The 18451-nt window shown below is 32.5% G+C and overlaps 1 protein-coding gene across 1 annotated transcript in view; it reads left to right on the top strand.

Moving 5' to 3' along the window:
- The first annotated feature begins 12034 nt into the window (after positions 1 to 12034).
- Positions 12035 to 18451, top strand: part of LOC111056188 (neuropeptide F receptor) — an 81751-nt gene continuing 75334 nt past the window's right edge. Inside the window, exon 1 of the mRNA XM_039437613.1 lies at positions 12035 to 12273. The gene's annotated coding sequence lies outside the window, so the exon portion shown is untranslated. The remainder of the gene's footprint in view (positions 12274 to 18451) is intronic.

The following is an 18451-nucleotide window of genomic DNA, read 5'->3' as shown; positions in this document are numbered from 1 at the left end:
ACCGGTAATAAAAGTGATTGTATTTATGTATTAAATAATTCTGTAACTTTTGTTCTATGTACTTCATTGTTCCACAAATTCAAATGAAAATTATGAGACTAACTCAACTTGGTGTAAATATTTGTGAATAAATCCCAATATCGTAAAATTTCCTACCAATTGCATCATTTTAGAATTTTTCAACAACACATTTTAAAATCTGATCTTTTAAATACCAATAAAAATTAAGCCACCGTCTAGTCAATTTTGCCAATCAATCAAGTATAAATAATGATGAAATTCTGTGAAAAATATGTAAGAAGGTTCTGTAATGATGTTGATTATATGTGTATAAAATGGTATATTTTATTTTATCAGTATTCATCATTTTTGTATTTTTATTATTCATCATTATTGTTTGTGGTGTTGGTAAGCACCCATGTAGTTAGTACAGTACTTACTCTTGTCTAATCAAGAGTAATTTAATGAAAGTATTTGGTACTTCCAAAATATGTTTTTATGAATTATCATCTTAAACTACTGTATTTTAAATGTAACTTTTATCTATTGATGAGTATTGGAACCCAAGATAATCATAAATATTCTCATAGAATCTGAGGATAATCTGTTTGATATTTTGCTGATTAATAAGTAATAAATGAGTTCTACTTTCATATAAGAATGCTAGAATCACAAGAACTCCATTCATTAAATTTCATCCAATGGAAGAGACCGATTTCTTAAAGTACAACTATAGCCATTTCATGGAATTGTTATTATACAACTCAATATTAGGATTAATTGTGTATGGGATGTATATTATTATATTCTAATAAATTTGTTCTACAGTATTTCACCAGCTATTTACGTTATCATTTCCAACACAGTCCAACACAAATAAATAATGCTTCAAATCTCTTTGATTCTGTATTTTTCAGCTTCATTAAAACAGCCAACGATCTCTTGCATTAAATCAACTTTGGTAAATCATATTGTTGAGTTGAATGCTATAATTAATTTATTGTAGTTATTGACTCGAATGATTCCCAGTGGAGCAGTAAAAATAATATAGAGGGTGAGCTCGTATAAAGCGTTTTTTATACCGTAGTTTCAGTTTCCAGAAATATAGCTCATGGAATAATTAATGAACTATCAATATTAACCTTTTATTCAGCTGAATTAGCCAGAATTCAACCTAGTATATTAAACTTGTTAACTAACAAACTAGGAAAATTGAAACTTGGAACTCAACTCATTACCTGACTGATAAAAGATTGATCAATATGATTAATTGGTTGGCTTTAACTATTAATACTAACCAATTTGTAATAACTATATCATTACGTGGTTTAGCAGACTCCTTATAGTAGAACCTTCCCGTTTGACTTTACTATCAAATCTTGTAGACACCATATGAACTACAAGTTCCACCTGTAACCTTTAATCTAGTTTGCGAGGTAATGTTGTTACTGTAGAGAACTTGTTTCAACTGTATGATGGGAGTATCATAGTTTGGTTGGTGGTGGCTTATATGATTTATTATGATGTGTTCTATTCTACTAGATACAATAGTTATCATTATTCAGATCTTGTCTCCATGTCTTGTCTGATACTATGTGATCACAAACTCAAATATTGAGAACTGCAGATCATGTCATGATAAGACATGCTTTTAAAACAAGGAATGTGATCTCATCATAATTTTTTTTGTCGCTGGTTTGATTATTGGATGAAATAATTCCACATTGAAAAAATACAGTTTTCTACGATTTTTCATGGCTTTCGAAAAGTTTTTATTATTCAGGGCTGCACCAATCCAGGTACAGTAAGTGATATGCTGATATAAGAGAAAATAAGAGTGAAGTCAAGGAGGGAATCTAGAATAAATTCTAGAATGTATTCTAGATTCCTCAATTTAAGCAGATTCAATATAGTTGATCGAATTTTCATACAGTAATAAATGCATAGAAAATCCAACATCTTTCTATAGTAGAACCTTGTTTAACAGTCACTATCTGTTTATCCGTCATCGTAAAATTCTCGCTAATCGTTGACAACGTATTGTATTAGAGTTGGATCGTAATCAAGCTCGTTATAAAAAGCAAATTTGTAGACCTGTTATTTTTATCAAAATACTTTCTTCAGTTCCATCATATTGAAAAATAACTGGTATCTGACAGACATTAATTTTTCATATAAGGATTGAACAAAGAAATATCCTGAAATGTGCAAACAAAGCATTTCTGCGTCTTTCACCTTCACAAAACGCAATCAAGCCAAAGTATAAGCTACACAACGCGAAAGAAAGGAACTGTCAAACTCAAACCAAGTTGATAATGGAACAAACGAAAGGAAAACTCTTATCGGAACACTTTCCCTTTTCTTTTCTCTGTATTTCCCCGCGTCGGTGAGCTTCTTCTGGCGATGATTATTTGCTCATTTATTGTTGGAAATATTTGCAACAATTCTATCAACATTTATCGATCTTGTGTTTCTATTCGGAAATCTATGGGCTGTTGTACTAACAATCTTGTAGACACCATATGAACTACAAGTTCCACCTGTAACCTTAATCTAGTTTGCGAGGTAATGTAATTACTGTAGAGAACTTGTTTCAACTGTATGATGGGAGTATCATAGTTTGGTTGGTGGTGGCTTATATGATTTATTATGATGTGTTCTATTCTACTAGATACAATAGTTATTATTATTCAGATCTTGTCTCCATGTCTTGTCTGATACTATGTGATCACAAACTCAAATATTGAGAACTGCAGATCATGTCATGATAGTATTGCTTTTAAAACAAGGAATGTGATCTCATCATAATTTTTTTTTGTCGCTGGTTTGATTATTGGATGAAATAATTCCACATTGAAAAATACAGTTTTCTACGATTTTTCATGGCTTTCGAAAAGTTTTTATTATTCATCAGGGCTGCACCAATCCAGGTACAGTAAGTGATATGCTGATATAAGAGAAAATAAGAATGAAGTCAAGGAGGGAATCTAGAATAAATTGTAGAATGTATTCTAGATTCCTCAATTTAAGCAGATTCAATATAGTTGATCGAATTTTCATACAATAATAAATGCATAGAAAATTCAACATCTTTCTATAGTAGAACCTTGTTTAACAGTCACTATCTGTTTATCCGTCATCGTAAAATTCTCGCTGATCGTTGTGAGATTTTGGTTTGACCTAAGGGTCCTTTTTAACTAATTTTCAATAAGGAACGGACTCACCGGTTTTATTTAAGCATTCGTCCCCGGACAGCAATGGTAGAGCATTAGGTAGTCTTCTGTCCGCCAGCCTTCTTTCACACGCTTATTCACTAAACCATTTAATCACTTCGATTATCCGCACACTTTTACGATTGCGAGTCCCGAGAAGTCTAGGAGAAGAGTGACAAGAACAGCCGAGCTCTTCTCAGTTGCCGGGAGAGAGTCCCGTTACTCTGGCAGATAACGCCGTAAGCCAATATTTCCCCAAAGTTATGGAGGTGGGGTAAGCACCCTCAATTGTAAAAGAGAGAACTCTCAATGTAAGAGGACTAGATAATGAACATGGAGGTAGAGGGATAATTTGAAGAACACCTTTCCGAGAGAGAGTATATAATAATAATTAAAAATATAACTTGACATACATTGACAGCTATAATAAGGTATTGAAATGATTTTTTTTATTATATTAAAGCTGTATGAATCGAAGTAATAGCTGGCTGGCATCTTATCTTATCGATATTGCTGCTCGCTACTATCAATTTGAGCTATGCCAGCCCGCTTATAAAATGTGATGTCACATCGTTGACAATGTATTGTATTAGAGTTAGATCGTAATCAAGCTCGTTATAAAAAGTAAATTTGTAGACCTGTTATTTTTATGAAAATACTTTCTTCAGTTTCTGACGTTATTTTTTAATGAATAATGATTTGCCTCGGCTTGGCTGCAATTGGTGAAGCATGAGTGTAAAAATATACAAGTCTGGTCGTGGTTTTTTAGAATACAATTTCGATAAAATTCTTATAGGCTCGCTCAGGAGCTCCTGCAGTTATTGCTTTTGAATAATTTATAGAAATCTTTGGAATGTATTATTTCCAGAGAATTTAATTAACAATGCAATATATTGTTGTGTAAACCAGCTTATTCTATTACTGATAAATTGGATGGTAACTCTCTTAATGATCTAATACTGATAGTAATAAATAGATATGAGATTTGCCCTGCGTGGTATTGGGGATAAAATAAATGGTACATCATAACAAATTTGATACATATTGTACGAATAAACATTAAAAGTCAGATAAATATGGAAAATATATAGAGCAACAAAACATACACAACAAAACCAAGAATAAATATATCAAAAAAATATCACAGACTGTACACTATTCTTTAGCTCTTTAGCACGAACATACCATGTGCTTTTTCAATTTATTGATAATATGCATTCATTGGTATGCAGCTTAGGTATCGACTTGCTGTTGCTTGTCGATTTATGCAATCTCACTTTATATCTTATTCCAAAAATCATAGAATAATAAATTGATAAATCAAAGATTTCTAAATATATTATTTCTGTAGTTTTCAGTATATTTCTCAATAATATATATATCTCTTAGGGCATAGGTTTGCCTCTGATGGAAGTAGATAAATCAATTTATCCAGAGAACAGAGCTACATTATATCATTACAAATTATTAAATAGAATCAATGATTGAGTGAGCGTTTGTATTACAAGATAAAATTTAATATTCCTTTAATTTGTGTACCTTTGGATATGTAAATTGACTTTTTCTTATTTAATAAAATATTTCTTATACCTTCTTAAGACTTGCGCAAGTTTTATATTAATTTTTAATATTTATAACCTTTCCAACGAGCTAGCTTTTGTATTTGTTTCACTCAAAGCACAGAGGGCGCCCTAACTTTATATATTTCGACTATTGCACTCACGTGCTGAATTTTTATAAGCTGTTGGCGGCGATCCGAATTTCCTGGTAGTCCTGGATTTTTGGTGGCCGAAGTCGTCTTCTCCAAGGGATTAAATGATATTTAATGACTTTCGCTTTAATGCAGCATCACTAAGTCTTTGAAAAATTAATAAATGAATTAACTTTAAGTCTTTAAAAAGTACAATGTAATAAAGAGTCTTGTGCTCTCAAATTTTAGTGTCATTCCAAAGTGGTGTCTGACAGGCAGTGGGCAGTTCTACTTTTATTTCTACAATTTTCATTTCCGACTTGCAAATTTACATAAATTTAAATAATTCGCTACTACGCCATTTAAAGGTTCAAATAGTCCATGCCAATACTGAACCATTACCTATATCAACTGTATGATATTTTTATATTTCCTCAGGCCATATCCAATACATAAACTGAACAGTAAATTTTTATAAAATCTTATCATTTATAGAAATATTTATAAATACATTTGAATCGGCTCTCTATTGCCGCCCATCGTTTACTACAATTTGATTGGTTCATGCAAATTCACTACTGTATACATGCGCCTAGGAACATCCTGCTTCCTTAAAAACTAATTTATTTTATTTGTTGGTTTAAGTATATTTATTACATAATATATTTTTATAAGGTTTATAAGTTGTTTATTTGTTTTCGTTCCTGTAAGTTTTAGTTTTGCATCACTACTGATTCTAGTGGGAATTTATTGAGGTCTTTGGAAATTTACGCTTTTCTCCAGCATCCCAGATTAGTGATCAATACATCTTAAAATTTATTCACATCTTTATTGATCTTGATCGTGCTCTTATTGGGAAATCTCTGGGCAGTTTTCACGATTCTTTCATTCTCTCACATTTTTTAATTTCTGCTCAAAGTGTGTTATTTTCCTTCTTCAGGGGTGAAAAACACTCCCCCAGAACAAAAAAGCACCCTCCCCCCTGAATTTGGAGAAAATTTTTTTGTTGAATTGAAAACCCACACATTTTTTGGGTCTTTCTTCAAGATATGGGTTTTCTGCACCCTCCCCCCACCAATATTTGCCTTTTGTGGGCACCCCTGCCTTTTTCATTCCATTAAATTAGTTTTCCATTTATCAACAATTTATACGATGAAAGACAAAACATATTAATGATTGGGAAAGGACCAACAGGCTTAGCTCAAAACTAATTATTTTCTCAAATTATGATGGAAATATGCCCAAAATTTAGGTTATGTTCCTCTTTTTCAATCAATAAGAATTCTAAATAATATACAAATTAGAACTTAGATTGAAGAACACAGAATTGAAAAATATCGCTCTGTTATGATAACTGAAAGTTTGAAAATATTACATCGCTGTAATAATTTATGATCGAGTAGTATCCTAGAATACTGATGATTCAAATCAGGCGTTAGCTCCTTTTCGACTTAATCAAGCTTGAGTGGCGTTGGAATATGTGCAATAAAACTTGGACCATGTTGTTTGAACGAGGAGGGTTGTAAAAGCCTAGGTCTACCTACTAGTTCTAGCCGGTACGTTAGTTGAATCCAGAACCAACGGGTTGGGTTGATTGTTGAAAACTTCACTTTTATTCTCCTGAACCGTAAACGTGTATACTCATTAGGTAATTGAATTGCTATTATGGACCTCTCTTCACTTAAGCTTCTAGGAGTAAGGTCGAATGACTTCATTTTAGATCTAGACCACTTAGTACTAGATAAGTTTGGAAGTATGGATATGGAAGATATATGAGGTGAAAGACTTATCTCTGGAGTTACAATTACAGACAGGCCTTATCGATCTTTGTAACACAGTATTGCTAGACAAATATTGTTGTAAATTTTAGATAAGCTATCTTTGGTTGGACCAAAATTGATCTTTTTTTGGTTGGAGTTACGATTTTGGTGGTAGGAATGATTCGATTTGATAGGATAAGTTCGAAATTATATAAATTGTATGAATTTCCTCGACTCATTAATCTACTTATTCTGATTCGAAAATCTAAATCTTTATTTCGCCAAAATACAAAATCACTAGAAATATTTCCAATCAATAATACAATAATAAATTGAAATATACAGTACATAATATAATAATCATAGAAATGAATAAATAGAATTGGCACAGCTAGCAAAGCAAACTTGTGCGCTAGCTGTGAGTTCATTTTCGATATTTTTTAAAAACTTGCTTGCAAAATGATAAAATACAAACAATAAGATTAGGAGAAAGCAAATAATAAATATAAAAGCACAAACAAAAACAAAGTATCTCATCCGGCTACAAACCAAAACAGTAAAAATGAATTATTAATAAAACGCTAATCTGACAAACAATCATTGCTCAATACCATGTGATATCATCAATGTCATAGCTGATTGACAACAGTAGGCTGCATCTATGAGAATAATTTTTCCACAACTTTACAATGTAAATTATTACATTAAATTATTAGAATTTGAGAAGTGTTGAATAAAAATCTTGCTTAGCCCATTTAGATATTTTTTCGAGAAGAATTTTAGTTAATTTACTATTGATGAAATATATAGAAATTTTGATAGAAAAAATGTTACAAAAATAAAAAACTATTGTCTACATACTACCAGTCTCACTAAATCTATATTAAACAGATTTGAAACTGATGGGCGCGTCGGGTAGGGTGTATTTCTGGTTTATAAATTACATTTTTATTCAGGTACAAAACAATCTTCATTACATAAATCTATCTGAGGGTGGGTACATCCAATTCTTCAAAAAGGGTCCGACTTGGGTATCGTCTTGGTCTACCCAACGCTGCCCTTATAAGATGCTTTTTCAATGTGAACACTTTATTAAAATGACAGTCAAATGCACCGCCTTATGCTTCAATTGCATACTGAAATGAAGAATGGGCATATGCAAAGTAAATTATTATTCTTATCATATTATGGTTATATTAAGGTCTTTAAGTTGATTAATTTTGTAAATATTGTAAATTAGAAATTGAAGTTTAGAGGACAGATAATTCAAATTACAATATATTATAATAATCATTTCTGTATAAATAAAAATTGATTCTGATATAGTAATTGTTACGAGAACTCTACGATTTCCGAGAGTTAGATATTCATATTTTTATAGCTTCCATATCCATAGCATGTGACATGCGTTTGCGTTATTTCAAGTTTTTAATAGGTCTACCTAATACTATTCATCAATGTTACCGTATTATTTATTGTTATTCTACTTGTAAGACAATTGGAATCATTAATATAATCCGGATCCCCTGAGCAGGACAGGGGGAAATGTTATCAAATCTGTCTCTTAGGACAATGAAATATTAATAAGCTCCTCCGTGTTCTGATATTTGATGAGCTTCTTTGGAAATTCAAGTAGGATGGGTAATTCATTATTCATTTTCATTACATCTGAGTGTTGTATTTTGTATGAAAAATCATGAGTGAGGCAGGGGTGCCCACAAGGGGGGGCATGGCGCAATTTGCGCCATCAACGTTTTTGGGGGGGGGGGGGCATGATTTTTTGTATATTTTATGTCAACATTTTGAATTATGATTAAAAAATCAAGGTATTAAATAGAGATATCCTAATGTAGTTAATTTTTCCCACCTTTACAATGTTATATTTTGCTAAGTGTAACTCAATATAAAGCATAAGCACAATTGATAATATTTTGTATGCAGGAATTTTAGTAATTTTATGCCTATGAGTTTGAAGGTAAATCTTTGACAAAAATAAATTATAACTTCATCATCCACTATTATTCTGATTTCCTTTGCTTCATTTTAATTTTTAATGGTCCTGTGTTTGAGTTTCCTTGCTGTTGCAAGAAATATGCGATATTTTTCTCATTTTCACAGTCTCGACAGTTTTTCGATATAAACAGTAATGCAAGATCAATTTAGGGCAACTCAGCTTATAGAGCATGAAATTTTCTCTCATTTAAGACCAATTGCAAGTTCCTATCATGAATTGTACTCATTTTAGAGACTCTTTAATAACAGTAAAATCGCAAGAAAAATGAGAAAATAAAGATCATCATTCAATTGGCTGTAACTTTTGAACGGTATTGAAAACAGAAGTATATTTCATGGGAGTGAAAAGAGGAGAAAATTCATCACAGCCTCGACCACTTTTTGGATTTTGCATCTGAAGTGTTCCACAAGATACGCAACGTTGCATATGCGAGACTGTGAGAATGGGGAAAATATCACAAATTTCTCGCACATTCAAAGTTGCGTATCTTGTGGAACACTTCAGATATAAAATCCAAAAAGTAGTCCTGCGCGACCACTCAATTCATTGGAAATTTATTATCTTTAATATTATATAGAGAATGCTTTTTCTCGAAAAATTCAAGGTTCTCGAGATTAAATGGAAAACTTAAAAAAATCCAAAATTTTGGGGTGAAGTCGCCTTCTGGTGTGTCAGCAAATTTCAGATTAGAATTCAGCGCCCCAAAATATATATAGAACCATCGAAAAAAATTATTTCGGGGCTGTTTCCTGAAAAACGACCATTTGACTGGACTATAAGTTGTTATCCTATTATAATAGCGAGCAATTTATGTATATCTGTTTATATTTTTCTATTTCTATATCTGGTTATCTGGCTATCTGGTTATTTATGTTCAACGGATCTCGGAAACGGCTCTAACGATTTTCACGAAATTCGGAATATAGTAGGTTTATGATATCAAAATTCGATTGCACTAGGTCTCATCCCTGAGAAAACTCCCTGAAGGACATGAAAAGGATAATTCATCCATGGAAAAACAGATGATGATTTCGTCTGTGAATAAATCACAGACGAAATATATTTTTCGTAGTGAATAAATCAAAATTCGGGTGAGTAACAGTTTTGGGCTGTGCCTGTTAGTACTTCCCCAATCATTTTAAAGAAATGATTATCAATGAAATAAATCTGTTTATCAATGAATAAATAACGAGCAAAGCTCGGTGCCCCGATATTTGGTATTAATAGATAGAATATACAAAATGTACTTGTTCAGATGATATCTTTATTCCAAAAACCAAACCATTTGAAGATACATTTTGTTCGACTTGTGTTATTTACTCCTGTAATGTTAAAAAGTAAATACTACCAACAACACAACATCAGTGACAACCTATTCCAATTCATGATAAATATCGGGGGCACCGAGCTCCGCTCTAGAGTACCTACAAAAGCATATAAAAATTATTACGAAAGAAGAAATTATAATAAATATTCATAGTTCATACAGAAAGGTTCTATCTAATCACAGAGGATTGAGATTAATTCGCAGAGGAATGCAAAAATTTCTCTCACAAAAGAATGTTAAATTTTAATCCTGATTCATGTCCCGTGAACCAAATCACAGAAGACAATCTCAAAAAGATAGCTTATCTGATTGGTTCTACTGGAATTAATCAGGATTAAAATTTAACCGGCTTTTGTACAACTGTCACTAAGTATCTGATTGAATTATGTACAAAAGTTCAACGGCTGAGTCATAATTTTGTCTCAGTCCCACACACATGCACTCGCTCACTCACTTCCATCATCTACAGACGCCGAAATTATCAGCTGTTTTTCCAAGGATGAATAAATTCTTTTAATGTCCTTCAGCGAGTTTCCCCAGGGATGAGACCTAGTGTAATCGAATTTTCATATTATAAACCTACTATGTTCTGAATTTCGTGAGAATCGTTAGAGCCGTTTTCGAGATCCGGTGAAATACAAACATATAAACATCTAAAAATTTAAACATCAAAACATCTAAACAGAAATTGCTCGTTTAATAGTATAGGATTTAGAATACCTAAACTTGCCGACATTATATATTGTATGAATAAAATCGTTCCAAATTTGTATGAATGTTTACCAAGATTGCTATGCAATATTCTTTTGCAATAAAGAATTATCAATGATATTATTATTCAACTTTTTATAAGTAACCTTAACATTTAAAAAGCAAAGCCTCCCTCACTTATCTTTTAATATCCTATTAAAATATGTGTCATGTAGTTTTTCCTGATGTAAAATGAAGTTCTTTCTAGTCCTCCCGAACAGAACGGGTGCACTGCTAGTCTCAAAAATAATATCAAAAAAATACTTTATTTCTATTTTAAAGAGATAAGAAACGATGGTATATATTTTTACAATATTATGAAAACAGAAAGAATTCCTCACAAGACCAAGGTAAATAATGTCCTTTGGAAGATTAGAATGTAGAGGTGCGTACAGATATACGCGCCGCGAACATGAGCAATTCACTTTTAATCAGCTGATTATATCTGTATTTTTACAGAAACGGTAAAATACAGATATAAAAAGCTTGGCATCAGCTGATTAAAAGTGAATTGCTCATGTTCGCGGCGCGTATATCTGTAAGCACCTTAAGATGTGAATTTTATTGTCATAAACTTATACTTATGTACAAAACTTTGTACATAAGTCCATGAGAAACTGTGCCTTCTTACTTTTTTAGCTACTTCAATCTTAAAATACAATCAATCAGACTAATAATATTATAGGGGATGTGGACTGCGTCCTTGAAATTGTAGGCGGGGTGTGTGGTTAAAACCATTCTTAGGGTGGGTCCCAAAAAATCAAAAGTCAGCAGTTCTTAATAATAATGAATGGCAACCTTTTTTTTGCGAGGATGCCTTATTTCTTATTTTTGGAGTTGTACTCAAATTTGAGATTCTTGGGGGGGGGGGGGTTGTGCGCCGTTGAACTGATGGGGAGGGGGTGGATACCCCTGTTATAGTAAGCCTATTAAAAACGTTATCTCACATATATCTTCCCTAACCTGCTTCCCTATTCACTTTCAATCACATACAATTCACACGCACAATTCCCACATATGACTATCATAGTCCCTGTCCGGTTCAGTGGAAATATTCTTCCTATTAGGACTTCCCATACTCGTTCAGTCGGACTGAGTGGGGATAGTCCCATTGGACCTTATGGAAAGAATACTTTTACTGAGCCGCACACGGACTATGACAATGATATGTGAGAATCCAGCTTTAACCTTGTCAAATATTCACGGTCAATTGATTGCAAATTTTCCCGAAACATTTCACGACTTGCCAGTGGCACATGCGCTAACTTCCAGACGCGCACGCGTCACTAGGAGCGTAGTTTCAGATTTTCTTCTCCAGTTGGGAAGCGTTTTCATTAGCGGTGCGTAGCCTGTTGCTTGTCCACGCGTTGTAAACTGTGCGTTGTCTCGTGATTTACGCGTTGTGCGAAACATCGACTCTGATCGGGGAAATAAAATTCTACTTGTGTTCGTTATAGCTGCGGTTGTTGTATAGGTTAATATAGTGTCTTCCAGATATTTTCGTCCAGTCATTAGCTCTGGTGAGTGCATCAAAGAGAGTACCGTATGTGATTCAAATTTGGTTTATTATTGTTAGTTAGTTTTCATCAATATTCCTCTTATCGAAAAATTATCTAACATTATGTATCATTGCTCAAAAAATCTCTCGTCAGTTGTAGCTCCGTGCTGGCATATTGTGTTCTGTTTAGAAACCCCTTTGAAAATTTACTCCCGCTTTACTCCCCTTAAACAAGGAAGGTACTTTCAACATCTACTGTAATGAATATACACGTACTGTAATGAATATACAAGTTTGATAAACTAAAACCATGTTGTTGTTATCAATTCTTGTTTTTGAGTAATTGAGTATTTTTTATATATTTCACTGCGGACTGCGGAGGGACTTTTTGATCACTCTGTACTTGAGCGTTTAGCACTGGTGAGTGTTTTTGAGAGAGTTCCTATATGATTTAAATTTGGTTCCTATTGTTAGTTGATTATTTCATTCATTTATTTATTCAATATTTCTTTGATCGAAAAACACAGTAAACACAGCTGTGTTGTGCGGTTGTTTTATAGTTTCTTCCAGATATTTCCTTCCAATTATTAGCACTGGTGAGTGTATCAGGATCAGAGAGGGTATCGGATTTGAATTTAGGTTTCCATTGTTTGACTTACATACACGTAGTTTGACTTACTCGTAGTTTGACTTACATATTGCAACATATGTAAAGCATGTTGTTAGCCTTAGAGTCAAACTAAGTGAAGCGGCGAAGGTAGAGGGTATCAGAGAAAGTAGCTGAGAGTGTTGAAAATAATTCATGTAGGTAGGTACTAAGAAATTTCTCCGCTTCTGTCTACCTTCTACCTTATCTTCGCTGCTCCACTATGTTTTGACCCGAAATAGGGATGAGAATGGATATTATTAGGTGAGTCTTGTAGATGTCTTCAGATTTCAGTTTCTTCTAGATCAATGGTATGATTTTGAAGGGACGGATTCAAAGATCACACGTCAACCGAAGCTGTTTATTGAAATGCATTATAACCAAGGTTAAATAATCATACCATTCCCTATTCGACACACAACTTGTAATGACCAGTACTGTTAATAAACAGAAATGACCATAATTACCTGTAATTACAGTACCGTAATGACAATTAGTATATTTATATTTTCGATCATCTATTTTTTAATTCTCCTCTTCATGAATATAATTGGAGAATAAAGGTGAAGATGGTCATTTTTATTATAAGTTACCTAAGTAATACATGAATCTCTAGTATTACGGTACTTCAGATATTGCAGTTTCGTTCAATTATCAGAACTTTTGAGTTTCATTCATGAATACAATTTAATTCCATTTAAATTTCGTGATCATAAATTTATTTCTATTGAAATTTTCTCCTTACAAAGAATATCGAGTAATAGGGATGAACATTGATTTTTTTTTGTAAGTGAGTGAGTAAAGAGTTTCTTTCAGATAGACTTTTTCCATCGGCTCTAATTGATGATTTGATTATTAGATTTCATAGGCAGTGCTATAATAAGAATCACGTTATAATCACGTTGCCGTACTATAAATATCGGGGACCGAGCTTCGCTCTGGAGTACAAAAGCAAACAATGAAGTAAACAATTTATTACGAAAGAAGAAATTATAATAACATATTCATACAGAAATTTTCTATCCAATCACAGTAAATTGAGAATAATTCGCAGAGAAATGGAAAAATTTCCCTCACAAAGTTGCACAAAAGTCGGTTAAATTTTAATCCTGATTAACTTCACGTGAACCAAATCAGAGAATACCATTTCAAAAAGATGGATCTACTGGGATTAATCAGGATTGAAAATAACCCGGCTTTTTTGCAACCGGCACTAAGTAGGCCTACCTGATTGAATGATTACAAAAGTTCAACAGCTGGGTCATAATTTTGACACATGAACTCGCACACTCACTTCCATCACCAACAGATGACGAAATAATAATTAGCAGCTGTTTTCCCAAGGATGAATAATAATTATCCTTTTAATGTCCTTCAGCGAGTTTTCCCAGGGATGAGACCTAGTGCAATCGAATCTATTTAATTATTATAAACCCACTATGTTCTGAATTTCGTGAGAATCGTTAGAACCGTTTTCGATCCGGTGAAATACAAACATATAAACATCTAAACACAAGTTGCTCGTTTAATAGTATAGGACTCATTTTAATGTCATTATGAAATATAACATTCGCGATCATCTATTTGCTCTTTTACTATTTTAACAAGGGTATCCATAGTACAAAGTATTCAATCTCATTTTAACTCTCGATGATAATTTCTCATGGAAATATTTCATACAAATGTGAATGATAAAACTAATGCCAAAAGTATTGTATTTTAATGATTATTTTTATTAATCTGTAAAAATATTTCTTGTATTTGGCAATAATAAAAATACATTGAATGGAGGATAGGAATGAATGAATATTCCAGAAAACTTCATTCATCATCAAAGCCTCATGGAAATCTCTCTCATCACGGTACTGATTGCCCACGCTTTTTACTGATCATAATTATCATCATCCACAAATAATACAAGGAATCGAAACTCCACCTAATCAATCTTTCTTTTGACATTCAAACAATAATTCTGGATCTTCTGTATTCACAGACGATGTCTGTTTTTTTTGAGCCCACAGCAAAACTTCTATCATTACAACTTGGTTTCGAATCTACTCTACTCTCACTCCATGTATTTTGCAATTAAGACTCAATCACTTAATTACTGTGATCTCCATGTTTTTTTAAAGCTCGTTCCAAAAAAAATACTCAAAGCATTTTCCTCAAAGCTCTTTTGAAATCAGGTAATCCAACGCTTTCCAGCTCCATTTCCTTTGATTGAACAAATCGGAATTTGCTATCGGCAATGAAAATAAACTCCAAGCTTTTTTCAGAACTCTCATTTTTTCCTCAGGAAGTCAGAACTTTCATCAAATAACAGTTCTCTGAAGTCTTACAATATTCGATTAATTCTGTCAAACTTTTTTACAGCCAGTTTTCTGAAGTGCTACATTGTTTGATTAATCCCTCCAGCTTTGTAGGTTTATTTCCTTTAAACAATATTAGTTCCAACTTTTTATTTTTTATTTTATTTACAATGCAAATGACACTAATGTAATAAAATTGGTAGCTAAAATAATAAGGTACAGTAGTCCTTGTACTATTTTTCTTCCATATTTGAAGGTGACAAAGTACAAGATAAGGTTAGAATTACACGTGTACAATTTTTTATAAAATTTTAGTTCAAAATAAACATGAAAACTATAAATTTTGAATTTAGATGGCTTGAATAAATAAATTGATTAGAAATATTCCACTCGATTACCACTTGTAACGAATAATATTGAGTTAGCTACCCGGTATACTATGAGGCTAGCCGCTAGTTCACAGTCACAGAAAATTTGGATAAATTGAAGAAACACAAACTTGTAAACACAAGTTTATTCCATATCATTATGGAATACAAATTCAAACGTGAACTGAGTTTGTTAACATTTATACATTGATACATACACTACCATTCTCAATTATTATGAATGATTGAGAAAAGACCAACAGTCTTAAAGCCCAAAACTGTTTCTTTCTCAAATTCGAATAGAAATTGTCCAAAAATAAGTTTCTTTTCACACTTATTTGTTTCTCCGATTCTGATTTTCTCTGATTTCGTTGATCTGATTCTTTGTCAATATTCCTTATAACTATAACACCAACACTTTCCATTCAACAAATGCCGACAGAATAGTAAATCTCATTGTTGATAAACATTTTTTCGCCCCACTTGGATGTAATGAGCTGGTTTACGTGCGTCATATGGAGGCCGAAAGTGATTGTTTTCTGGCCAGGCCGGTAAAATTTTTACGGCCCTAGGGCTGTAAAATAACCTTGAAGTCAGCTGATTCTGATTTGATGTGAACGTGTTTACAAAATAGTTTATGAAACGGAATAAGTTTATGCTTCTAGAATTGAATAAAGTATTTTGCAATAAGATACTATCATTTTATTTGGATGAATGAAATACAAATGAGATATTATAAACTATTCAAATACAATTTTCAGAGTATAATAGAATCTAACCTCAAACCTCCTAGTACTGTGTTTATCACGGAACATAATGGATAAACGGAATCATTTTATGCTTCTAGAATTCAATAAAGTATTCTGCAATAATATACTATCATTCTATTTGGATGAATAAAATACAGATAAGATATATATTATTATAAACTATTCAAATAATTCGATTTTCAGAGTAGGATAGAACTTCTAACCTAAACTTCCATTGACATTCAGATTGGCCAAATTTCAAGTGTGCTAAAACAGCTGATCAAAAACTTTTCATTATTTGTGTTTATCATTCAATAATTAAAACATTTATAATAATATCATCTTATTGTCATTTGGAAGAATAAAAAGTTTAAACTCAACCTCTTACATAATTGAACATAATCTTTTAGGTTATTTAGACAAATCAGAATAAAAAATAAAAATACTTGGACAATTTCCTGATATTCAGATTACCTCAGATTTGCTAGAGCTATGACCTTCACTTTTGCTTTCGGAAGTGCTTATAATAGACAATAAATTATTTTCATATATATATTGTTTATTTTTCTGTGTGGCGAAAAATAACGTTCTCACCATGGGCAAAAATGTTTTTCCGGCTCTCAATCTTTTCTAGTCCTCGGCCTACGGCCTCGGACTTGAAAACCGATTTCGAGCCAGAAAAGTCTCATTTTCGGCCCTAGGTGCGAAATATACTATTATCTCTCCAATTTTCCCACCTCACTGAGACACGTTACAGCGAAAGAACCTACGCAACAAAGTATTAAAACATTTCAAAACAAAATGAGACTGAAATATTTTTCTGTTCGTTTTTGTAGTTCAACTTTTTCACCATCATACATTGTTGCTTGCTCTCTTATTTTTTGGTTTCAAGTAGTCTATATTTACTGTATGTTGATGTGCTATATAGTGAGATCCACTTCAACTGTCAGCATTGGCTGAATGGGAAGCATTGATATTTGTTTATGAGGAATACTGACAGTTACTAGTGATTCTCACTATATGTTCTGCAGCCTCGTTTGCAATAATAAATTATTTGTATATCTAGAGTGGGAAAGTACGACTTTTTCTCCCTGTGGGAAAAGTTTGAAGCCCGAGGCAAAGCCGAGGGCAACAATTTTCCTGAGGGAGAAAAAGTATTTTTCGCTCGTGATGTACAAACATTTTTCCTCCATCTACATTTTTTTATAGAAACTGCAAATAAAATCATTTTAATAACTTACGTATTGGTGACAATGTTTCCTAACAACATAACCTAAAATCTAAAACCTAAAAACCGGTCGTCTGATTGGCACTGCCGATTGCGCTATCTATCGGCTAAGTTGTAACAATTATATCAGCTGAGCGGCTACCAAAATGGCTGACTCCAGATCACGCGTTTCAGATTTGAATTGCAGATCAAAATATTTGTTGGCTGGTATTTTGAATAGAATAAATATTTAAAAATTGTATAAATTTTTATCGTCTACTAATATTAGAATATAATATCATATCTACAACATATTTTCATGAGTTGATCAATTTCTTGTTGTGGTATTGAATTCAGTTGACTCAATGACAGACACCTCTATTACGCTTTCTCATCTGAGCTTAGACCTTCTAACCTATTACAATGTGAGTTTTTGAAATAGAGATGCTTCCCATGTTATTTAAATGGAGTCACTTTTCCTCCCTAGGGAGTTTTCTGTTTTTTACTACCGAGAGCGAAAAAGTGACACTTTAGTATTATGTTTCAGGGAGTAAAGTAAGTACTTTAGACAGTAGGTGGAGGAAAATGTTATTTTTCCAACACCTTAAAAATTACTGAATAAAATAAAAAAAACAAAATAATAAACGAGAAATTAATTATAACAGTCCAAACATAATAAAATTGCATAAGAATATTAAATATTAATTATTATTTTCAACTGAACCACATGGGGATCGATCTCTTGGCAAGCCTAAGCCAATCATAGTGCATAGAAATAGCACCAAAAGGTTGATCGTTTGAAAACAACATATTTAATCTACTATCAGACAACAACCTGCCTTATCATATACGCTAGCACATGTACATTGTATAAGAGAACTATGTCTAGAAGATTAAGCAGTTTAAGAATTATAACACTGA

Source organism: Nilaparvata lugens, chromosome 11 (assembly GCF_014356525.2).
Source record: "Nilaparvata lugens isolate BPH chromosome 11, ASM1435652v1, whole genome shotgun sequence".
Lineage (NCBI taxonomy): Eukaryota > Metazoa > Arthropoda > Insecta > Hemiptera > Delphacidae > Nilaparvata > Nilaparvata lugens.
The sequence above is the reverse complement of the archived record's forward strand: the minus strand, read 5'-3'. Positions and strand labels throughout refer to the sequence as shown.